This window comes from Triticum aestivum, chromosome 6D, assembly GCF_018294505.1.
Source record: "Triticum aestivum cultivar Chinese Spring chromosome 6D, IWGSC CS RefSeq v2.1, whole genome shotgun sequence".
Taxonomy (NCBI): domain Eukaryota; kingdom Viridiplantae; phylum Streptophyta; class Magnoliopsida; order Poales; family Poaceae; genus Triticum; species Triticum aestivum.
In genome coordinates this window covers 262,854,985-262,880,338 of record NC_057811.1, presented here as the reverse complement: position 1 = coordinate 262,880,338, position 25,354 = coordinate 262,854,985, and positions in this window count along the sequence as shown.

The following is a 25,354-nucleotide window of genomic DNA, read 5'->3' as shown; positions in this document are numbered from 1 at the left end:
ATCGCTAGCTCACCATGTTTGCGTCCTTGGCGTCCCAGTCACGAGATGACTGATGGACCACCAAATCCGAGTCGCCATAACACGGGATCCGGTGTATGCCTAGTTCTTTGGCTAGCCGGAGCCCGTGTATGAGCTCCTCGTACTCGGCCACATTGTTGGAGGCGGCAAAATGAATTTGCAATATGTATTTGAGCTTGTGGCCCTTGGGAGAGGTGAGGACGATGCCGGCTCCTAAGCCGGTGCCCATCTTGGATCCGTCGAAGTGCATCCGCCAATGAGTGGAATTGGGAGCCGGCGGTAGGTACTGGGTCTCGGCCCAGTCGACAAGGAAGTCGGCCAATGCTTGGGACTTGATGGCGGTGCGGGGATGGTAGAAGATCGTGTAAGGAGACAGCGCAATGGCCCACTTAGCCACCCGGCCGGATGCATCCCGGCTGCCTATGATCTCGGCATGCGGGGCAGTGCATACGACCGTGATGGGATGCTCTTGAAAGTAGGGCTTCAGCTTCTTGGCGGCGAAATACACTCCATAGCCCATCTTCTGGTAATGTGGGTAGTTTTGCTTCGAGGTGGACAGTACTTCGCTCAAATAATATACCGGCCTCTGGACTAACTGAGCTGGGCCTTCTTCTGGGCGTTGGACCACGATGACTGTACTGACCACTCGGCTAGTCGCAGCAATGTAAAGGAGCATGGGCTCTTTCTCAGTCGGCGCTGCCAGGACAGGCGGTGTGGTCAGCATCTTCTTCAACTCGTGGAAAGCTTGGTCTGCTTGGTCGTTCCACTCGAAGTGGGTGGACTTCTTCATGAGTCGGTACAGGGGGAGAGCCTTCTCCCCTAGCCGGCTGATAAAGCGGTTTAGGGAGGCCAGGCACCCGGTAAACTTCTGAACGTCTCGCAGCTTGGTAGGAATCTCCATTCTCTCTATGGCCTTGATCTTCACTGGGTTGCACTCAATGCCGCGTTCGGAGACCAAAAAGCCTAGAAGCTGGCCGGCTGGTACTCCGAACATGCATTTCTCAGGGTTGAGCTTGATCTGAAATCGGCGCAAGTTGGCAAATGTTTCTCTGAGGTCTTCCAGCAGGGTGCCGCGCTTCTCCGTCTTCACCACAATATCGTCTACATAGACGTGGGCATTTCTGCCGAGTTGCTTGAGGAGGCATTTCTGCATGCAACGCTGAAAAGTGGCACTGGCATTTCTCAAGCCGAATGTCATAGTCAGGTAGCAGAAAGCTCCGAATGGTGTGATGAAGGCGGTCTTCAGGCGGTCGGCTGGGTCCAACTTGATCTGGTGGTAGCCTGAGTAAGCATCCAAGAAACTCAACAGCTCGCATCTGGCTGTGGAGTCTATCACTTGATCGATCCGTGGTAGGGCAAACGGATCTTTGGGGCAGGCTTTGTTGAGGCTGGTGTAATCTATACACATACGCCATTTATTGTTCTTCTTCAACACCAAGACCGGGTTGGCAAGCCACTCTGGAAAAAACACCTCCATAATGAAGCCGACTGCCAGGAGCGGGGCTATCTCTTCTCCTCCGACAGTCGGCGGAGAGGCTGCTTGACTGGTTTTGCGTCCACTCGGACGTGTAGCTTGTGCTCGGCGAAATCCTTTGGAACACCCAGCATGTCCTTTGGGGACCATGCAAAGATGTCCCGATTCTCACGGAGGAAGTCGACGAGCTCGCCTTCCTATTTGCTGTCCAGGTTTGCACCAATGACAGCAAACCTCTCCGGGTTCTCCGAGTCTAGAGGTATCTTCTTTGTTTCCTTGGCCGACTGAAAGGAGCCCTGAGCATCATATTCCTTGGGGTTGGGGGGCAAGGCTGGCTGCTTGCCGGCCATGGCCACGACTCGGTCCAGCATCTTCTTCTCTTCAGCAATCACGAGGGACTCGGCCAGTCGGCTGCTGGCCGCAGCGCACTCGGTGGACTTCTTGTAGTCTCCGGATATGGTGATGATCCCCTTTGAACTCGGCATCTTCATCTTGAGGTAGGCATAGTGGGGCACAGCCATGAACTTGGCTAGGGCAGGTCGGCCAAGCAAGGCGTGGTAAGGGCTCTCTAGATCCACTACTTCAAACCAGATCGCTTCTCGGCGAAAGTGATCCTTGTCTCCGAAGAGAACATCCATCTTGATCTTGCCGATTGGGGAACAGGACAAGCCAGGTACGATGCCATGGAACACAGTCCGGCTTGGCATGAGTTGCTTCGCCTTGATGTTCAACTTCTCCATGGTGTCGCGGTACAGTATGTTGATGCTGCTTCCACCATCAATCAGCACACGGGAGAAACGGGCAGCTCGCCTTTCTGTCGCGAGGGTGGCGTCCAACACCAATGCATAAGAGCCGGGAGACGGCATCACCTCTGGGTGATCGGCCCGGCTCCAGCTGATAGGCTTCTCAGACCAATGCATGAACTCGGGGTTGCTGGAGGCGACCGCGTTGACTTCTTGGTGCTGTCGGCGCCGACTGCGCTTGTCTTCAATTTGGCTCGTGAAGACGACGTAGGCGGCGTGCTCATCTGGGAACTCATCTTGAATGGCTCCGACTGCTGGTCGAACAGCCGGCTGCTGAGGGGCTGGAGGCGGCGGGCCAGGAGGTGGAGGCGGCAGCAGCCCCTCGCCCTTGGAGATCCGCGTGAGCCAATGGCACTTCCGGGTCGTGTGGTTGGACGGCTTCGCGCCGCTGTGGAACTTGCAGGGGGCATCAAGAGTTTGCTCGTAGGAGAAGGCCGGCTGCCAAGCCGGCCTGCCGCCCTTCTTCTTGGGCGCGGGCCGCTCTTCGGGCTGTTCGTCTTCGACGGTGGCTACTTGCCGACTGGTGGAAGGCGGCATAGGGGCCTTGCGCTTGTGGTCGTTCTGGTAGGGGCGTCGGTTGGAGTCACCAGCCGGCGTCTTGGGAGCCGGAGCGAGCACCTTTCCAGAGGCGTCCACTCGGAGCTCGGTCTTCATTGAGGAGTCGGCCGTGGCGTACTTGTCTGCTATGATCAGCAGCTCGTCGAGGGTAGTCGGCTCGTCGCAGAGGAGTCGGTGCTTGAGGAGGGTGCCCTCTCGGCACCCGGCGGTGAAGTACTCTATGGCTTGAACCTCGTGCACCCCCTCGCAGGAGTTGCGGAGCTCGGCCCAACGCGTGAGGTAGTCGCGAGTCGATTCGCTGGGCCCTTGGACGCATAAGGAGAGCTGGCGGGGCTTGGGAGGCCGCTTGTATGTGCTGGTGAAGTTGCGGACGAAGACTTCCGTGAAGTCTAGCCAGCTGTTGACGCTGTAGGGCTTGAGGCTGTTCAGCCAGGTGCGTGCCGTGCCTTGAAGCATGAGAGGGACGTACTTCACGGCAACGCGCCTGTTGCCGTTTGCTATGCTGACTGCGGTAGAGTAGTCGATCAACCAATCTTCCGGCTTCACGGAGCCGTTGTATTTTGGCGTGTCTCTTGGGAGTGAGAACCCTTTGGGGAAGGGCTCGTCACGGATGCAGGGGCCAAAGCAAGGCGGGCTGACATCATCATCTTCTTCTAGCGCCAGGGATCGCGCTAGGCGGTCGATCCGGTGGCGGGCATCATTCTCGCAGACTCCTTCGCGGTGGCCTAGTCGGCCACCGAGAGTCGGATCCGTGACAGGCGGCGGGGTGCGATATCTCTCCGCACGAGGCGGGGGGGAGGCAAATTGCCTTGTCATTCCACCGCTCGGGGCGGCCTTCTGCGTCGCGCTCAATGGTGACCCGAGTCCGGCTACGGCTAGCAGCCGGCTCCTTGTCTTTTCTTGCGCGGGCGCCGCTTGCAGCCGGCGTCAGGGATGTCGCGGCGTGCTCTCGGCGTAGGGGAGGACTTTCAGCGCGGGCGCTGGCTTCATGCCGTTCTGCGGCCGCATCGATTAGCTGCTGGATGCGTCTAGTCATGTAGGGGAGCTCATCAGCCCCTAGCCCATTCAGCTCGTCTACGGCCGCCTGAGCGGCATGCAAGTTCTCGAGTCGCGTGGCATAGACTGGGCGGTCTGCTCCCAGCATGCTGGCGATGGCCGCACCGCGCTTCTTGACGAGGCCGGCTCGGCTCGGCCCACTCGGAGGCGGCGTACCAAAGGCGGCGCGGTTGACTTCGCGCTGGTGAGCCTCAGTGAGGCGTCTCATGGATGCTATCTTCTGGCCCTCCGCGATGAGGGAGAGGCGGCGTGCCTCCAGAGTCTCGGCATCGGCGTCGGCCGGGATGGGGATGGACAAGTCGTGCAGCGCCGCTTCTAGGGCGTCGTGGGCATTCTCGCCCGAGACGGCGCCGTGGCTGATGACCAGCACCTCAGTGACAGCGCTGCTGCCACTGTCGGCTCGAGGGAGAGGGTCGTCGATGATCACCACGTTGGTGGGGAAGGCGTCAAGCGATGCCGTGTCGGAGTCGACAAGCATCGGGTCGGTGGAGCCGACCGACTCCAAGTCCACAGCAAGCTCGCTGGAGATGTGAAGCTGGTCGAGGAGGCTGACGAGGCGGCTCTCGGGGCAGTCTGTGCCCGCGTCGGACGCAGGCTCGTCGGAGATGCGGGCCTCGCCAAGAAGATCGGCGAGGCAGTTCGCCGCGCAGGCGTCGTCGACGCCTTGCAGCGCGTCAGGGCAAGCGCCATCGGGCATAGCGGGCTGGCTACGCTCGCGGGGGAGGAAAAGGGTTCCCGTCCAGAACAGGTCTCCGGACGACGGTGCCCCTGGCCCCACGGTGGGCGCCAAATGTCGGGTGGTAGGTGCGACATATGCCAACGGGTGGCTTATCATTCCGGGAGCTAGTAAGACATCGTCGGTGCCTAGAAACGGGATAAGGCGAAGACATGCACGCCAGTGAATCTTACCCAGGTTCGGGGCTCTCCGTGGAGATAACACCCCTAGTCTTGCTCTGCGGGGTCTCCGCATTATCACTAGATCAACACAAGTAGCTACAAGTGCTCCTTGAGCTGTTTGGCTAGAGGAGGAAGAAAGGCAAGGGTAGCTCTCCTCTTCCCTCTACGTGGTGGCTAAAACTATCTTAGAGATCAACCCTTTGCATGGGTGGCCTGGGGGGTTTATATAGGCCTACCCCCAGGGATACAATGGTAATCCGACTGGGTGCGGGTCCCAGCCGTCTGTGTCTACGCTCGCCGGCTTCTCTGCCGGCCGTTGGGGCCCGCCGACTAGTGGGTGCCGCTGGCTGCCGGCCTCTTGGTCGACAGGCCAGCCCCACCGCCTGGGGGCCTTGTTGGCGGCTGGTTACTGTTGCCTCACCCCTGATGACGAGGGCTTTGTCGAGGTAAGCATGGCTACAGTGCCACCGCCTGGCGGGCTCTCACTGTAGCCTCACCTCGTCTTGTCTCCTTAATGATGCACATACTTCGAGGGAGGGAGGTAGCCGGCTATTGGGAGCCGGCTACGCCTCAGGCCGATTAGGGGAGGCCTGGCCGCCTTTGAGCATCTCTCTGGCTGAAGGGGCCCGCCGCCCGCGGGCCGTACTGGCGCCTGTCGTGGGTGACGTCACGGTCAACAGGGCAACAGTGCCGCGCCGGACAGGGGATGGCTGACCCGTACGGCGCACTGTGGCCATGCATGCTCCGGGATTCGGGGGTGGTAGGCTGTACTGTGGCCACGCCCCGTCTCATCACCGTTATGTGGGCGCAGCCCTGGTGGGTGCAGTCTTGGCCGGCTTCCGGGAGTCGGTCTTCTTGTGGCCGGCTTCTGGGAGTCGTCTACTCATGGCTGGCTTCTGGGAGTCGGTCTACTTATGGCCGGCTTCTGGGAGTCGGCCATCTTATGGTTATCTTCGGGAAAGTTTTTTGGAGGTCGGGTTGCCTTCGGGTAGTCGGCCTGTGATATAGCCGACCAGGGGAAGGCCGCCCTGTGTTTTGGATACTTGAAGGCCCAATCGGCCTGATAATTTTTCAAAGAGCCAGGGGGAGTCGGCTAGGCTACCCGTGGCCATTTACTCCGACAGCCGTTAATGGGTACAAAGAAATTTACTGTACATTATGGGCTAGAGTCACAGTGGGCCACTAAAGGGCCTAAAGATACGGAAGGCCTCATATGGCCGAAAGACGTCGTGGGCCATACATGGGCCAAGTGAAACGGGCTGGTGTTATATTCGACAGCCCACATGACGCCGTTGGGCCAATTTCGGGAAGGCCCTTACGAGCCATGAGTTTCCGGGCCGCATGCTTTTCATGGGCCGGCCCGCTAACTTTCGACCAAGTCAAACGGGCCACTCTTTGTAAGCTACATGGGCCACTTGTGGGCTGTCGCACGTGTCAACATATCATAGGCGCCTATCTGACCCAATGATGAGCTGACACGAGTTTCCTTCGGCCAATGAGAATTTTACACATGGAAAATCGCTGTCGGATTACGGTTCCGGCAAACCCTTGAGGTTCGAACTCTGGGGTGCGCACGAAGATCTCTCTCTCCCTAGTTCGCTCTCGCAACGATCTCAAGGCCTAGCTCGCCGAACCCAAGGAACAAGAGACACAAGAGTTTATACTGGTTCGGGCCACCGTTGTGGTGTAATACCCTACTCCAGTCTGGTGTGGTGGATTGCCTTGTTGGCTGAGGATGAACAAGTACAAGGGATGAACAACCTCCTGAGGAGAGGTGTTCTTGAGCTCGGTGAGCTTGTGTGTGCGAGGATGGTGTAAATGATCCGTCCCCTGGCTAGGGTGGTGGCTAGTCCTATTTATAGAGGCCCTGGTCCTCTTCCCAAATGTTAGGCGGGAAGGGATCCCACAACGGCCAAATTTGAAGGGAGACAACTAGTACAAGTTATGCTGACAAAAGGTGGTCTTCGCCTGCCAAAGGCTCTGGTGGTGATGTTGTTCTGGGCTCCGTGGTGACCTCCGTCCTGCCGTCCTGCTGGTCTTGGTCTCATTGCACCGATATGGAAACCTTTGCCTGATGCCTCGGGACTCCTCGCCTGTGCCTCCCTCTTTAGCACCAAAGAGGAAACTGGCACTCTGCGCCCGCTGGCGCCCGCCTGGCTTCAGTCGTCATGGCACACGTCACGCGAACCTCGCAAGGTGCCCCTTGCATAGGTATTTCCTCTCCTCAGGAGCCAGCCTAGCGAGGCCGCCCCTGAGCAGGTCTTGGTGTCATCCGCCTCACGAGGCTTACCCCCTCGCGATGGTCTTGAGTGGTTGCTGATGACGGTGGGCCGTACCAGGCCGCTGGCTGAGCCACGCCCTGGGCCGCAGGCAGGCAAGTCTGGGTACCCCCATTCCCAGGACGACGACAATAGCCCCTGGGCCCAAGGCGTGCTGAGACTTGGCTTTGAGGCGAAGCCAAAGGGCAAGTGCAGAGCGCCGCGGGCCCCAACCGCCTGCGACCTTGATTGACACGTGGCGATTGACAGGAGGTGGGCGTCTCCGCTTCCCCACGCTGCCTCGGCAACTATCTGACTGACAAAAGGCTGGCGCATGCCGCAGTCCCTTCATTGCCTCCCTTCGTCTTGCTCCAGATCCCCTTTCCTGCTCCTTGCTCCTAAAGACTTCAGATACGCATGCATCCCCCTTTGAGCCTGCAGCCGATGGCGTCCGGCAAGGCAAAGCCGCTCTCCCGCTCTCCTGGAACGAGCCGGCTTTGAGCACGCCTTGTGTTTCAAAGAAGAACCTTGCCGCCACGCTCCTGATGACGGCGGAAAGCAGCAACGAGAAAGGGAAGACCGCGCTCCGGGCAGGCTCCGCCGAGCCGGAGGCCTCAGGCAGCACCTTCTACCCCTTCTTTGTGAGTAGTGTTGTTGTAGGGCTGGTCCCCCCTTCTCCAATTTCTTCTACGCCGTCCTTAGCCACTACAAGCTGCATGCCCTTCATCTCCATCCCAACTCCGTCCTCCTTCTGTCGATCTTCGCCTTCTATTGCGAGCCATTCGTGGGGGTGATGCTGTCCATGGTGGTACTTCGCCACTTCTTCTACCTCCAGAACAAGGACGGCCATTGCTCGGGGTGTGCCAACTTCGTCACAGCCAACGGGTCCAACGCGATCTCGAAGGCCGGGAAGAAGGCCGAGGGATTCAGGAGCAAGTGGGTCCTTATGGACACAAAGTGCTCCCACCCTTCGCTGGCGCTGCTAACGGAGATGCCCTCGCCTCACGACGGGTGGCTCCGCGCAAAGCTCACCGATCCCCGGGCGAATCAGGTGTTGGAGAAGATGACTGCTGACCTGAAGCCTGACGACCCAAAGGCGGGGAAGCTGACGGGGGCCATGATCACCAAGGAATTCCTGGCACAGCGCGTAGCTCCACTCCAGGCGCGCTCGCGCCCCTTGTGGAGCCTCGGGGACGAGGAGGACGACCTCCGCATGCACCCAGGTGCCTTGTCGGACGAGGAGCTGGGTGCGGCTCTCCGCCTCTTGGTCGGGGATGATCAGTGGTATCCGCCGGACACCCATGTTCCCTTGTACCGCCGCCTGGATGGGGTGAAGGTAGCCGCTGCCATGCCTATCTTCGACGGGCGCGGGCTCGCATCGCCGGCGCCTTTCGAGGCCCCGGTGGCGACGGCTCCGGTGATGGTGTCCTCCAGTGACTCTGACGAGGAGGAGGAGCGGGACTCGGAAGCGACCTGGGAGGGGGCAGGGGAGACTTCCCCTCCGCGCAAGGCCAATCTCCTTCGCACCTTGCCCGACGACAACGATGCTAACGACCATCCTGTGAGGGAGGTCCTGCCCTCCGCTGGGGTCACCACGAGGTCCTGGGTTACCCCCTCGAAGAAGCCGCCGGCTGGGGTCCCGATGAAGAGCAGGTCGGCGCTGATCTGCCGAGGCGATGCTCCTACCCTGACGTCGGCCGGTGTCGCCGCGGGCCCAACTACTGCCCTCTCGTCTGCTCCTGAGATCCATGCGGCCACGCCCCAGGCTACGAAGCCTTCGGGCTTCGCGCTCCAGAAGAGGCCGAGGGACTACGCCGCCATGGACCAGTAAGTGCTTTGCCCTGATTTTGTCCTTGCTCTTCCTTCTGCTCCTGACGACCTTCCTTGTTCCGCAAAGCCAACGTCGGCAGCGAAGAAGAAGAAAGAGGGAGCGTCTAAGCCTTATGTGACCCAGCAGCCTGTCGCGGCCATGCCTCCTCTGGCGCGGAAGGGTGGGGACAGTGCCCATGCTTCTCCAGCTTGGTCTTCCTCGCAAGGCCCGGTGGACCGGGCTCAGCAGAAGGCGACCTCCACCGCCATGTCGGCTCCGGAGGCGCCTACCCCCAGCTCGCCCGTCGATGTTTTTCAATGGTCAGGAGCCCCTAGTTTCTTATTTTGCCACCGCTAGCACGCAAGTCACGGCGATAACGCTGCCTCCTCCTCGTCCCATCATGCCGCTGGCCGATGATCCTTCCACTTCGCCTGATGTCCTGGGGGAGGCTCTCTCCGTGCTGACCCAGCTCCGGGACGACCTCCAAGACCCTGACCGCCGCCCGGCGTCAGGGCACCTGGAGCTGATTTCGGGCTGGCTGTGTTTCGACGCGTCCGTCAGAGCCGCGTGGAGCCAGGCCGTGGTAGCTTCCGAGGAAGGGGAGTGGGCCACCGACCTGGCCGCTGCTGCTCGTGAGGCGGCGGAGAAGGATGCCCAAGCCGCCAGGGAATGCTGCCGGCTGATGGAGGCCGAGCTGGAGACCATGCGCAATGAGCGTGCGCCCGAGGCTCGCGATTGCAAGGCGGAGGAGGAGAAGATGAAGGCCCAAGAAGACGCAGTCACCGGTCGTGACGCCGAGCTGGAGCAGTCGGCAAGGGCGCAGGCCGAAGCCGTCTGGAGTAGCTGGAGAAGAAGGTGGAGGCGGAGAAGACTCTGCTAGAAGCCAAGGCGAAGGTTCTGGCGGAGGATCGCGCGGCCTTCAAGTCTCTCGAGTAGAGGTCCCGCAAGGCACTACAGGAGCTCTACGAGAAGGGCTTGCAGAAGCCACTGGCAACTGATGACGAGGGCCCCGCCCAGCTACTCCCTCATCTTGCCGCGGCGCTCGAGGGCGTCGTCGACGGGATCAGCCCCATGGTGGAGGGGGAAGCCCGCATGCTTTCTTCCTTAGCTCTGACGGACGTCTTCAGCCACCTCCATCTTCGCGACCCCAACGCCGATCTTGGCGAGCTGCTCGAGCCCATGGAGGAAGAGCGCTGCAGAGCTGCTGCCGCGGCGGTGAAGGGCCAGGTGGAGACCCTGTTGAAGAAGTTCATCACCGTCAATCCTGCACCTCCGGCTGACAGTGTCGTCGATCCCGCTGCCGCTGTTGATGACACAGGCAGCGGTGATGCTGTCGACGGGGAGGCGCTCCCTGGCGACAACGCTCGGGGCTGAAGAGGAGGCTTGCTGGTGACGCTCCCTCCTATTTTTACTTTCCTGCAGTATGCAACGTGCCTCGTGGAGGCGTTAAAACTTTGTTTGGTATTTGGGGAACAATATGTTTTGTAATATTTGGTTAGGATTCCGCGATTTCCTTTCCGTTTGCTTGATGTTCTACGTTGGCGGGGCCTGACCCCGCGCATACCTCAGCCGCCATTGGGACGTCTGGATCACCAGGATGAGACCAAGGGGTGAGGGCTACGTGGCCAGTTAGGCTCCTGAGCCATGATGCTGAGGAGTCCCCCTTAACGCGCAAATGGCTTACGGGGAGGAGATTCGAAAGTTGGCCTTGGCATTCTACGTCGGTAGGGCCCGACCCCGCGCATACCTCAGCCGCCGTTGGGCCGTCCGGATCACCAGGACGAGACCAAGGAGTGAGGGGCTATGTGGCCAGTTAGGCTCCTGAGTCGCGATGCTCAGGCGTCTCCCTTGACGTTCAAACGGCCTTCATACCTTTTCCTTCGCCGAGCCTCCACTCAGGAGGGACGCTTGACGACCAGGTCCGAGGGACCTGGCAGGGTGGCGTATACTCGGGCCTGACCCAAGCACAGCCCCCGTGCCCCGCCCCCTAGCGCGACTCTCCCGAGTGGAGGTGTTGCGACGAGGCTGGACACTGTGCCCGGAGGCTCCTTGAGGTTGGTACGGCCATGGGGCCGCCCTCTATTGTTTATCACCATCTTGGAGCGTAGCGCTTCCGCACTTGCACGGGCATAGCCACTCCTCGATCGTGTAGTCTGCCAACGCGAAGCATGGTGCTTCCACTGGTGCGTGGGGGAGGGCTCCCTCTGAGTGGAGCCCCCAGGGCGTGTGCAGCCCCGCCTTGACACGTGGCTTGCACGACAGGGCTAGATGAGGTGTGTCTGGGCACTCGTGAGCCAGCACGGGACTCACGAGGCCCTACTTCAAGGCGGGTTGCGCCTGGTCTTGATACTTGATGGCTGCGGTGGCCCTGCGAGATGGTTAGGCAACCTGCGCCAGACGAATCTCCTGAGGCGATCACATGAGAAGGCCAGACACCAACGACCCCAGGAGGTGACGTGAACGGGGCCGGCCGGCCAGACAAAGCTCAGTCGTTGGGTTTATCGATGCTTCAAGGACGGACCCGAGCACAGACGTCGTGCGTAGTCTTCTCATGCGAAGAATCCGGAAGAAAGACGACCGACGTGCGGCTCCCGTGGTGGCGAGGCACCGAGTCGCGCGCCCTGGCCTGTCCGTCCACGATTAGCTCATGCGAGAACAAGGCACCAAGGGCCATGGGAGGTGACGTACACGGGAGCGGGCCTGCGAGCCAGAGCTCAGCCTCTCGAGTTTGGCGACGCTGCAGGGACGGACTCGAGCACAAACGCCGTCCCAGTCCTTAATCATGAGGCGGTTGTGGGCGGGCTTGCAAGGGCATGCAACGTTCATGGTATCGAAGTACCAGACAGGCAGGTGATAATAATGAAATGACTCAAGCAACAAGGCAGGTTAGCTCAGATAGATGTAAGAACAATACATGCCACTGGGACGGACCCGAGCGGCCTAGGGATGATGCAACCCAAGAGGCGCTCCCAACAGAGTAAGCTAAAGATGCCAAAGGATACATGCTGACCCACAAGTATAGGGGATCTATCGTAGTCCTTTCGATAAGTAAGAGTGTCGAACCCAACGAGGAGCAGAAGGAAATGATAACCGGTTTTCAGTAGGGTATTCTCTGCAAGCACTAAAATTATCGGTAATAGATATTTTTGTGATAAGGTAATTTGTAACGGGTAACAAGTAATGAAAGTAAGCAAGGTGCAGCAAGATGGCCCAATCCTTTTTGTAGCAAAGGAAAAGCCTGGACAAACTCTTATATAGAGAAAAGCGCTCCCGAGGACACATGGGAATTATCATCAAGCTAGTTTTCATGACGCTCATATGATTCGCGTTCGTTACTTTGATAATTTGGTATGTGGGTGGACCGGTGCTTGGGTGTTGTCCTTTCCTGGACAAGCATACCCCTTATGATTAACCCCTATTGCAAGCATCCGCAACTACAAAAGAAGTATTAAGGTCAACCTAACCATAGCATGAAACATATGGATCCAAATCAGCCCCTTACGAAGCAACTCATAAACTAGGGTTTAAGCTTCTGTCACTTTAGCAACCAATCATCTACTTATTACTTCCCAATGCCTTCCTCTAGGCCCAAACAATGGTGAAGTGTCATGTAGTGGACGTCCACATTACACCACTAGAGGAAAGACAACATACATCTGACGAGCAAACTGCTTGAAGATACGCATAGAGGCTGGGGCTTGAGCACCACCCAAGATGCAGGCGATGGCACGAGGCTCTTGGAAGCCCCCAGCCCCCTCGTCCTGATGATGGTCATCGTTCCTCCTCGGTGGCGGCGGTAGCAGAGGGAGGCCGGCGTTGCCCTGAGGGCGGCCCTCACGAGGCTGCTCCCTCCAGGCGCCCTCACGAGGCTGGTCCTGCCAGCGATCCTCACGAGGTTGGTCGCGCCACTCCTAGCGGGGGCCGCGGTCATCCCAGCGTCCCCCACTGCGTCCTCCTCCTCTGCTGTAGTAGCGGTCGCTACGCTCAAGGCGTCGCCCGAAGCGCCCGTCGCGGATGGCCCTGAGCTCTTGACAGTCATTGGTGTTGTGGCTGTGTACGTTGTGGAAGGCGCAGAACGGACAATTGCTCTTGGACGACTCGGGGTGGTCTCGGCTGCGCTTCATCTCTGGCTCGGCCGCGAGCACAGCTACCCCGTTGCACTTCACATCTTTGGCCTTGGCCTTCTTGTCTTCCATGTCAGCGGCTAGAAGCTCGTGGAGGGTGAGGCGCCCTTCCTCAGCTCTTGCGCACTTGGTCGCCATGTTGAACATCTCCAGGGCCGTGCATAGTTCCTCGTGGATGGCGAACTCCTCCTTCATCTTGACGTCACGGACGCCGTTGGATAACGCGGAGATGATGGCCTCATCCGTCACCTTGGGGATCTTGAGGCGAACGCTGTTGAAGCGCTGGATGTACTTCTGCAAGGTTTCCCCTGGCTGCTGCTTGACACTACAAAAAAAATACACTTCCGTGATGATACGTGTTTGTCACAGTAGGTCGCGTTTTTGTCATGCATGTACTTCCATGACAATTTCATGACAGAATCAAGATAGTCATACATGTGCTGTCGTAGAAGTGTTCCATGACATTACCAAAATTATCATCACGGAAGTGCCCACTTCCATGACGATAAATCGCCCGTCACAGAAGTGCTTTCGTCAAGGGTGACTGACACGTGGCATCCACCGTAACAGAAGGCTGTTAAGCTATCGGGTCCGGTTTTGGATCCGATAACCCGCTAACAGCCCCGACCAACGGGGATTTTCCACGTGTAAAATCATCATTGGCTGGAGGAAACACGTGTCGGCTCACTGTTGGGACACATGTCATCCACTCATTGGACCGAAGGTGCCTATGATACATCGACATGTGGCACGGCCGAACAGAGGTCCATTCCTGTGAAAAGGCCGGCCCGTTTGACTTGGTCAAAATGTGGCGGGCCGGCCCACGAAAAGCCTGTTTAATGGCATGTTCGCATATAGCCCATTTACAGCCCGCTAACGCAGGGCCCGTTACGACCTATCCAAATTAGGCCCAGTAGCGTCATCTGGGCCGTCCAATATGATTCTAGCCCATTTTAAGTTTCGGCCCATGTATGGCCCATGGCGTCTTTCGGCCCATATGAGGCACTTTGTAACTCTTGGCCCATTAACGGCCCGTGGTGAAACTGGCCCGTAATGAACAGTGTGTCACTTTATACCCATTAACGGCCCATTAATCCATTGGGCCGTTTGCAGCCCATGTTATCTTTCGGCCTTCTCAGGGCCCATTTATTATTGGGCTCATTTCCAGCATTCGGTTACTTATGGCCCGTTAATGCCATTTTCTGCTTGTGGGCCAAATTCAGCCTGTGGTTACAGTCGGCCCATTTGTGGCCCGTTAATACGTTGGGCCGTTTTCATAGCATCATCAAATACGGCCTATTAATGACGGCCCGTTATGGTCGGCCCATGAACGGACGACTCCAACTCTAGCCTGTTTACGGCCATAATGTGGTCTGTTTTTTGGCCCATGTTTGGCCAATCAATCATACGGCCCGTCTAAGGCCCATTGATGATACGACCCGTAGAAGGCCCATTGTTTCTACGGACCGTAGAAGGCCCATTGTTTCTACGGCCCGTAGGAAGCCCAGTGTCACTACAGTAAATATGTAGCCCATGGCCTATTAAAGGCGGGAAACTACTATAGGTTTAGACCTACTAATGGCCCAAGATGATTATAGGCCCACGTTTTGGCCCATATGAGTAACGGGCCGACCTGAAGACCGACAACTCTGAGATCCACTGAACCCTCCGGCCTAAATTATAGCATGCCGACCAAAGAATAAACCTAGACTACACAACAAAGAAATTACGACATATTACATCCATTGGGAATCAAAGTTCGCTACCGGTGATAATAAAGTGCAACATGACCGCGGATTACATACACTGGGCATCAAAGGTCGCCACCAGTGCATATAAACTCGCCGACAAAAGAATATACAAAACTGAGAGCACTTCGGAAGGCACTAGACCTCGAAAGCTTGGGCCCTGCAAGCAGCCGAACAAGCTGATGAGACCTCAGTTGTGTCAACGATAGATGCTTCATCCCTAGCTGTATGGCTCCATAGTGCGCAAGGCAGTCCCCTGACATCTTCATTACATCTTTGACTTCAAGTCGGAGCTGAGCTGAAGCAAGCCTTTCCGCTTTAAGTTGAGACTGAAGAAGTCGAACTGATTGAGGCAGCGACTGCACAGAGGTTGTCTCACACCTGCTGGTGAGTAGCTTCAACTCACTGTCTTCATCAAGACAGGACCTTGGGGTCATCTCGCTGTCCTCAAGATGGTTTGGCTCACTATCTTTCCAAAAGTTCTGCCTGGCATAAGAGATACGACTCTGAAAGAGAAACAAGGAGACACGTAACAGGTTTCACAATTATATAAGCAAATAAATGGATCTGTTCTGCATAAGGAACATGTTTTTACAACTACAATTTAAAACTGGTAGTTGTTGCAAACATCCAATCAGATGTAAACAACAGCGCAGGAAATGATGCCTATCCAAATTTATACTAGAACAAAGTTTGAAGGCTTGAGAAGGATGAACTTACATTACATGTTAACACGGGCTGGACAAAGCCCTTCTCCATGTTGATGGAAAGATAATTCAATAAATTCCCCAAAGAAAATTCTTTATAAGCGTTGCCATTATTCTACATTTTGCAAAGAGTAAATATAGATCAAATAATATTGGAAGAAATAGAAGATAATGAAGCTCAGGTGCAGACTGATGATACATAATCAAATAGCAATTAATTAAGTACATCGTTACAAGGCAAAATGTACTGACAAGCGGAATGCAGACATCAACGTGTGCAGTGGCATTGGCTTTATTCAACAATTTGGTAAGAGTAAATGTAGATACGATAATTTGGAGAAAGTGGAGGGCAGGGCAGATAAGATGCAGAGTAACGCTAGACAATCAACTATCTCGCGATGCATGTACAGTAATACCACCACCGTCCGTTATTAGTTGACGCTCAAATGGATGTATCTAGCACTATTTAGTTCTAAATACATCCAATTGATCAACAATTAATTCGATATAGAGGGAGTACATGACAACAGGTACTTACATGAGCAATCCAAAACTTCATAACCATTGTGTTAATTCTACATTTATCTAAGAGTAAATATAGATCTTATAATTTCAAGCAAAGGGAGGATAAAGCAGTGAACATTTACGGTGATGCTACATAATCAAGCAGCAATGAGTGTAAGTATGCTGACAAAGGGCAAGAGGTACTGACAAGAGCAATGCAGAGCCCGGTATTGTCGTGTGATCCAATGATCCTTTGAGCAAGGAGATTCATCTGAAATTAGTTTTCATACAAGAGAGAAGGTAAGGCACATGCAGAAATTTAGGAGTTCAAATTTTGAATTGATATCATAGACAGTACCTGACGTTGGGCTGTCAGCAGTTCTTATAGGGGTTTGGCCACTTGAGTGGGGTTAAAGTCTGTTACACTTGGGCCTGTGTTTTCTGTGGCTACTGATCTATCTGATTTAACAGGTATCACTACATTTTCCAAATACCTAGTTTGTACTCCTTGAGGATCTCCAATCACCCACTTCCTTTTGGACACTTATTACGAAAGAACAACATTTGAATGGAAAAACAGAGTATGAAGACACATGGAATAGGTACAGAAAATGGATAGGTATGTCATATACTCATATATGATGCTTAAACTAAGCAGATGGTGTAACAAAGTAGAAGTAATGCAAGAGGCCAGATGCAAAATCTGTGTGACCAATACAACCTTGCCAAGTTAGAGCATGCACCTTGATGGGTGAATAAGATAGGCCATCCTCCACCATGTCAAGTTTGTTAGCCAGTGGATTGTTCCGCAATATTCCTCTCGTGCGCGCATTCTCATATTCATTTTGATAATGTTCAATACCTGACATGCATGAAAACATAAAAACAAGTGAGATTATCTTTGTAATGCAGAAGTGATTCTAATCCAATACTTCGTCCCTATAAACCCCTTTGTGCTATCTCTGCAATTCTTCTAAGAGGTGCCATGCATGCTGTAATTTGGTGTGTGCATTAATATAATGTGGCCTACTACTCAAAATATGAGAGCTCCAGAAGTGATGATACTTCGCAGATGACAGCTTCAACGTATAGTAAACAAGAACAAGTCGACCTGACCTGACAGATTCAAAATATAGTAAGGGAGAATAACTCGACCTGACCAGTCGACCGCAAGAGAAGAGGACCATCTTAAAGAAGAGCAGAAGAGCAAGCAGATTGAAGATATTACAAGTCTTTCTATACAATGTCGGTTGGCCACCCATGATGAACCAGAGCGCACGGAGAAATACTATTCCTTCCGGTCTCTCCATACGTGGCTCCCATGCATTTCGAAACTAAAGTAGGAACATTTAGCTGACCAATTAAACATCTCTTAGTTTTACTAATATCAGCATAATATCATATTTGAATTTGTACAACTAAGCTTGTTTAGCTCGATGGGTGGAGCAGTGCTATTACGACACGAACCACGTAGGCTGATCGTGGTCATCATAAAACGGGGAAATCGTAAGCATGATGAGTATAGTGTTGATCGTGGCAGTGGGATGGTAGATCTGAAGCTGCAAACCGCACAAAGGGTAGTTAGCAACCGATATTTGCTTTGAAATAACAACTAAGATTTGGTATGGACAAGAAAGTACAGTCAACAAGTGACAAAGAAATGCAATTCTGCTGTCTCTCTATATGTCGCGACATGCATTTGGAAACTCAAGTGGGACCTTTAGCTAACCAATTAAATGTGTCTGTTAACTAATATCAGTATCATATCACAATCATATTTGAACAACTAAGCTTTGGAATTTTGAGTGTTGTGTTGTTTAGCTTGAAGGGTGGAGTAATGCTAGTATGACAGAAAGCACCTACGCAGATCATAGTAGAGTAGATAAAAGGGGAAAACCCTAAGCATCAAGAGTAAAATCAGGAAAGTGGAACTAGCTGGACCAGTGGGTGGCGCACATGCTTTTCGAAACGAATATAGGAACATTAGGTGACCAATTAAACATTCTCTGTTTTAGTAATATGAGCATTATATCAGATTCGTATTTCAACACGTAAGCTTTGGAATTATGAGTGGCATGTTGTTTCGCTTGATGGGTTGAGGTCTTGAGGAGCAGTGCTAGCACGACACGAAGTAGTGAAGCACCTACGATGATGGTAGTGAATATAAAGGGGGGAAACCATAAGCTTTACGAGTATAGTGACCGTGACATGGCGGATCTGAAGGTGCAAACCGGACAAAGCTACTTTGCAACCAATGTTTGCATTCAACTAGCCACTACCATTTGGTACGGACAAAAAAAGTACAGTAAACAATTTAAGATCTATTTTCCCGGTGAGATCAATAACTTAAGCACATATGGAAGAGTACCACCTCTCTTGCGATGCCGTGTAGGCCCCTGCTGATACGTTGAGGGTGTTGTGGGTGCGATGGCTGTCGGCGGCGGGGAAGAAGACTTTAGATGGCAGACGGCCGGGTTGGGGGATAAATCCTGTTGCCGTGGACGAGGCGGTCGTAGGAGCGGCAACGGCAAAGTGGACGACGGCACCGATGAAGCGAGACGACGCGATGAAAGGATCCTGGTCCGGCGTCGTGGATGAGAGACGTCCATCTCTTGCAGTGGACGACGGGGTAGGGGTAGCGGGTCCGGTAAAGTGGAGGATGGGGTGGCGGACGGAGGAAGCTGCCCTCAGTGGGGAGGTTGTCGTGGCGCCGACGGTGTATGAACGGGGAAATGGAGGGGGAGGGGGATCTCAAACTTTGGGACGCGCTTGTCTGAAATGTGGGAAAGTTACGAACTTATCCCCCGTTTAAAATTTCGGACATCACGTCGGTTGGGGATAGGACGGTATCTCGCATCTCCCAAATATTTGCCGGTAATGATTTCAGGCGAGGAGAGGGTGTTTTGCCACCCACGGTGTATGAACGGGGCTGACAGGTAGGGCGGTTGTGTCACGTCTGAGGGAAGTTACACATCTGCCCCTATTTAAAATATTAGCCTACATCAATTTCGGACGAGGAGAGTTTGTTTTGCCGCCCATCGTGGATGAATGGGAAAATGGAGGGAGAGACACATGTCTTTCGGACGAGCTTGAATCAAATGTGTTTTGCCGCCCAGGTTTGGCGCCCACCGTGTCTGAATGGGCTCAGAGGCCGCCGTGTCACGTCTGATTGAAGTTACTAGTCTACCCCTATCGACAGCAGTGTAAATTCGGTCGATAAGGATGTCAAGTGTCAGGTGTAGACAGTAATTTCCATCTCGCAAACACTTGCTTCGGGCAGCCCACAAATGATAGTGGGTGTTTAGCCGCTTCGTTCAAAACATGGGAGAATTAGCATTCACGTTTGCCCAGGGCCCTGGCAACTAAATCCAAATCCAATTTTTATTCGATTACGAATATCCACAAATAATTCTATGTTTTGTTATTTATTTCTTCAAAACCACAACAAAGATTTATTCCACCTTTATATATGATTATGATTTAGAAATGTTGTGATCTTCGAATTCAGTAGGTTGGATACACTTTGAGTCAAACAGTTATTTCATCCAATACAATATGCTCACACGAAAAACAGTTCACCTTATGTAAATCATACAAGTACTGAGGATTACCTCACCTAAAAAATTCAGATCATTACAACACATGGACAACATAGGGGGTCTTACACCATAATCCATTCAGAGACATGACACAACATGCAAGTACAATAATCTAATGACAATTTCAACTGCTATCTATAGAAGAACTGGGATTACCCTGGGCTTCAGATAGTAGAAGTAGCGGGACATCCTCCATCTTCAAATGCAACATTCTTACTTCCTCCAATTCTTGGGTTGCTTGCATAATGTGTGCAGCTAATTGCATAATTTCCAGCTTCAAGATCGAGATTACCTCATTCATGGCAGCCACACCATCTCTTTCTGCCTCTAGTAGAGCCTCAAGAACTATAATATTTGTGCTCAGACTGCTCTCCGGCGGTGTTGCCTCTGAACTGCTACCATCTGGTAACATGGATGGCGCACTGCTTCCACAAATAGATTCTGGGGTTGTACATTGTGTCCTAGTGTGAACGGCATCCTGAAAGGTTTCCGCTGGACATAAGTAAGAGATAGTTATCGCATGATCAGGCAGTAATCTTACATGGAAAATGACATACGAATTATTGCGGAGCATGGCAAGCTGTATTTAAATGGTTCGAAGCAGCATCAGCCGAAAAGAAATTAAAATGGTAAGATGAAACTAGGGATGTAAGTGGCAAATAAACGACATCCGCCAGTCCCATCTAGTTAGTTTTTGCTAGCTCCCTGGTTCATTTTCCTCAAAAAACAAAAACTCTTTTGAACTATCATACCACTGGTGGACTTTAATCGGGATTAACCGGGACCCAGTTGACATCCCTAGTTGAAAGGGAGTGTACCACCGCTATATTTAAGTTGCCAAGGCATCTAAGCAGTTAAAATAATCTGAGAAAGCACGTAAAAGTGTGGCCTCATATAAACTACGAAGACAGTCTTGTGATGAAGTTCAGAGGAAAAGTTAAGGACTCAAATAAACTAGGCATGCATTTCTTTACGACAGTACAGCAGGCACTGCTGACATATTGGCCAACTCGGGTATAGTGTAACAAGTAACAAACAAGCATTCGAATCAAGCAATACAGGAAAGCAGACAACTGAACTATTTTTTATTCTGTAGGATTACAGGTTGAGGGCACAAGCCAAGAAAGCAGCCCACATGCATTACATTTCACATGTACTAAAACACACTGGCTTACCATATGTTGCTGTGAAGCCTCGCTGATGTTGCAATGTTCTTTGAAGATATCATCGGCATCCCGTGGTTGCAAATCTACTTGTTGTAGTTTATTCTGCACCCTCTATTTAGGTAAAATTAATTTTAATCGCATGCACTGGTTCAAATTGATGATCAGTGGTTCATCTAAACTAATGAAAGAAGGTTGTGTGCATACATGACAATATATCTCCTTCCCTCTATTTTCATGCTTGTTCGAGGTGCCAGCCCCAAAAGAACAAATATTTTGCTTGATGGGGTTGGCAGCTCCATAATTAATAGAAGCATCAAATTAGTCATGCAACTTGGGAAGATCAAGAACACACAAAAAAGTAATGAACATAGGCTCATAGCAGTGATGTAATAGCTAGCATCAGAAAATGTAGGGTAAACGAACAAAAACCAGCGGAACCACATGCTAGTTTGCTGATGTGTAATTAAGCATAGAGAACATGAAGCAGTCTGATGGAACCAACAGGTGGCATCAGAACAACACCATTATCATAAATATAGCATGCAAGAAGTAAAATAGTAGGCGGTGATATCTAGGAAGTACAGTAATACTTAGGACAAAACTAAAGCATATTAACTATACGTGCACTGGTATGTAATTTAGCACATGTAACATGTTCACTTCCAGAAGTATGGCCCTGCAGGTGCAAGCAGAATAACGCGTCTCATGAAAAACTGAATGATGCCCTGAAGAAATTCCAAGGTGCGGTGCTTATGCTAAGAAAGTGAACGTAGGCGCCGGCCGTTGGATAATAGTACCTGATTCTCGGTGGCGTATGGGTATCGCTGGCATACTTGATAGCTAAGGATCGTCGATGGTGCTCGTGTTGCGGTTGAGTTTGGGCCGGCTGTCACCGTCGCTGAAGCGGCTCCGGTGCTACGGTTGCGGCACCTGTTGACATACAAGAAAGCTCATCTGTGGTAAGTGAACAGTTGCAATATAAAGAGAAAAACCGAAGGAGTACTGATCGAAATAACATGATGAGGCTGCGGCGTCGGTAAAGCAGGGCCGGTGGAGTTGAATATGGCGTCTGTGGAGCGGGTCCGGTGCAGTGGACGAAGGCTTCGGCGGGCGCGTTGTATAGTGCTTTCGGTGAGGCGGATCTGTTGCGGCGGACTAGGGCTTGTATGAAGGGCCAGCGAAGGGACGGACGAGGGAGTCAGTGAAGGGCCTACACTGTGGTGGACAAGGGTGCCGGTTAAGCAGATCCGGTTCGGTGCACCATGATGGCGGTCAAGGAGATCTGGAGCGGTGTACAAGTGTAACACCCATGATGCGGCTATATCTCCCACGTGTCGAGGCACGACTTAGAGGCATAACCGCATAGTGGTTTTGTCGCAAGAAGGGTCATCTTCACACAATCCCATGTAATGAACAAGAATGGGATAAAGAGTTGGCTTACAATCGCCACTTCACACAATACATAAATATTATCATACATCATCCAAAATACAATCATATAGACCGACTACGATCAAAATCCAGATGAAAATAAGACAACCCCAAATGCTAGATCCCGATCGTCCCAACTGGGCTCCACTACTGATCATCAGGAAAAGACACATAGTAACGACCACGTTCCTCGTCGAACTCCCACTTGAGATCGACGCCATCATCTGCACTGGCATCGTCGACACCTGCAACTGTTTTGGTAGAATCTGTGAGTCACGGGGACTCAGCAATCTCACACCCGCGAGATCAAGACTATTTAAGCTTATAGGAAAGGATGGTGCAAAGAGGTGGAGCTGCAGCGGCAAAAGCATATATGGTGGTTAACTTGCGCGAATGAGAGCGAGAAGAGAAGCAACGGAACGGACGTCATCTAGCAATGATCAAGAAGTGATCCTGAACACCTACTTACGTCATCCATAACACAGACCGTGTTCACTTCCCGGACTCCGCCGAGAAGAGACCATCACGGCTACACACGCAGTTGATGTATTTTAATTGGGTCAAGTGACAAGTTATCTACAACCGGACATTAACAAATTCCCATCTGCCTCATAACCGCGGGCACGGCTTTCGAAAGATAATACCCTGCAGGGGTGTCCCAACTTAGCCCATCATAAGCTCTCACGGTCAACGAAGGATAAACCTTCTCCCGGAAAGACCCGATCAGTCTCGGAATCCCGGTTTACAAGACGTCTCGACAATGGTAAAACAAGACCAGCAAAGCCACCCGAATGTGCCGACAAATCCCGATAGGAGCTGCACATATCTCGTTCTCAGGGCACACCGGATGAGACATCCTACGAGTAAAACCAGACCTCGAGTTTCTAGGAGGGGGCCCCGCAGTCTGCTCAGTTCGGACCAACACTCGAAGGAGCACTGGCCCGGGGGGGTTAAAATAAGATGACCCTCAGGCTCACGAAAACCCGGGGGAAAAAGGCTTAGGTAGCAAATGGTAAAACCAAGGTTGGGCCTTGCTGGAGGAGTTTTATTCAAGGCGAACTGTCAAGGGGGTCCCATAAATCACCCGACCGCGTAAGGAACGCAAACTCAAGGAACATAATCCCGGTATAACAGTACTAGGGCGGCAAGAGTGGAACAAAACACCAGGCATAAGGCCGAGCCTTCCACCCTTTACCAAAATATATAGATGCATTATTTAAATAAGAGATATTGTGATATCCCAACATAACCATGTTCCGACATGGAACAAACTTCAACTTCACCTGCAACTAGCAACGCTATAAGAGGGGCGGAGCAAAAGCGGTAACATAGCCAAACAACGGTTTGCTAGGAAAGGATGGTTAGGGCTGACATGGCTTAAATAGGAGACATGATATAGCAAGTGATAGGTAGCGAGCATGGCAATAGAGCGAACAACTAGCATAGCAAAGATAGAAGTGATTTTGAGGGGTGGTCATCTTGCCTGCAAGGTTTTCAGAGTTGTCGAAAGCTTGATCCTCGTAAGCGTACTCGACAGGTTCCTCATTCACGAACTCGTCTCCCGGCTCTACCCAAGACAAGAACACAAACAAACGGAACCACAATCAACAACGAGAAATGCGCAAGCAACATGATGCAAAACATGTATGATATGCAAGATATGATATGCGGTACATATGCGTGCTCCGGAAGGAAAATGATGAACATGGCAGTAACTTGGCAAACCAATCATGCCACTGGAAAGATGAGATGATTTCGGTCGAAATCGATATAAAGATCACCGGAATCGGATGCACGGTTTGCAAATGGCAAGCAAAACAAGAATGACACTAATCTGCGATAAACAGCAAGATAGCACTTAAAATGCAACAAGTAACAATGCTACGGCAACCGAACATAGCAACAAAGCACATGGCAGTAATCTATAGGAGATGCTTGACAAAAGATGAACACTGAGCTACGGCTAGTTCACAACATATCAAGCTCAAACAAGCATGGCAAAAGTGCAAAAGATTACAGGTTCACAGACACTGAAAAACTGGAAATGGCAGAAATCAGCATCAGGTGCAATGTTCAGAGCACGAAATCGACATGCTACAGGAACTTAACATAGCAAAACAAGGCATGGTAGTGTTCTACTAAATGCACATGACAAAAGTCCCTTACTGACCATAAGCCAAAAAGGAACAGAAGATATGATGGCAAGCATGTAAACATAGCAAGTTTCGTTATCAGGTTTCAGACTTGGCAGAAAACAGAGCATGGCAGAAATATTAATATGTAGGCCTCTTTGTGAGCTTGATGCACTCACTACAGAGCAATGCATGACAAACCAAGCATACCTACAAAAAGATGGCATGTTTATGAAGCTAACCATGGCAAGAACAATTGCATATCATGTATCGATCAACTACAATAAGCTTGGCAAAAATGCATGTCATGTTAACAATCTGCCAGAAATATTTTATAGCAAAAGTAGAGCAAGATTGACTCATGCTATGGCACTCTATAATTGCAAACAATTTAGGGAATGGATCAATTACAACTATAGCTACAAAACATCCTTACTGATCATCTCCAAAATATGCAGGGATCTCTCTGTACCATCAAGTTTACACGGCAACAAAATTACAGCAGACAAGGACTTGGAGAAATCACCAAGTCCCTGAAATCAGAAATATTACGGGGCCTACTTTGCATGCTTGTGCTAGTCACCACAAAGATCACAAAAATACATGGACTACACCACTGGAAAGATGGCATGGCATACTTCAAAACACATGTAGAGCTCATGCTCAAAAGATGCACAGAATAAATGATACAAAAATGACAAATCTCCACCTTCTGATAAGAACCAGAGAATAACAGCAACTAGCCCTCTTCCAACGAAGATTTGGGCATCAAGATGACCTCTAATGAACATGGTGCAATTGAACAAAATGTAGAGCATCACGAGACGAACAATTTGCATATTACACGCGCGAATCGGAGCTACATGCAAGAAGTTATAGCATCGGGAACATGAGCACTTCCTGAAAAATACTCGGGACTTAGAAAAAAAAGGGCTCGAAAAAGTCAACGCTCACGATTGGATCTGGATCGAGCCGTTCCTCGAGCTCGAGCCCGACGGCGCTTGGGGCTCCGGTGCGCTCGCCGGCGGGAGGAAGGAGGGCGGCGCGAGGAAGGCCGGAGGAGGAGATG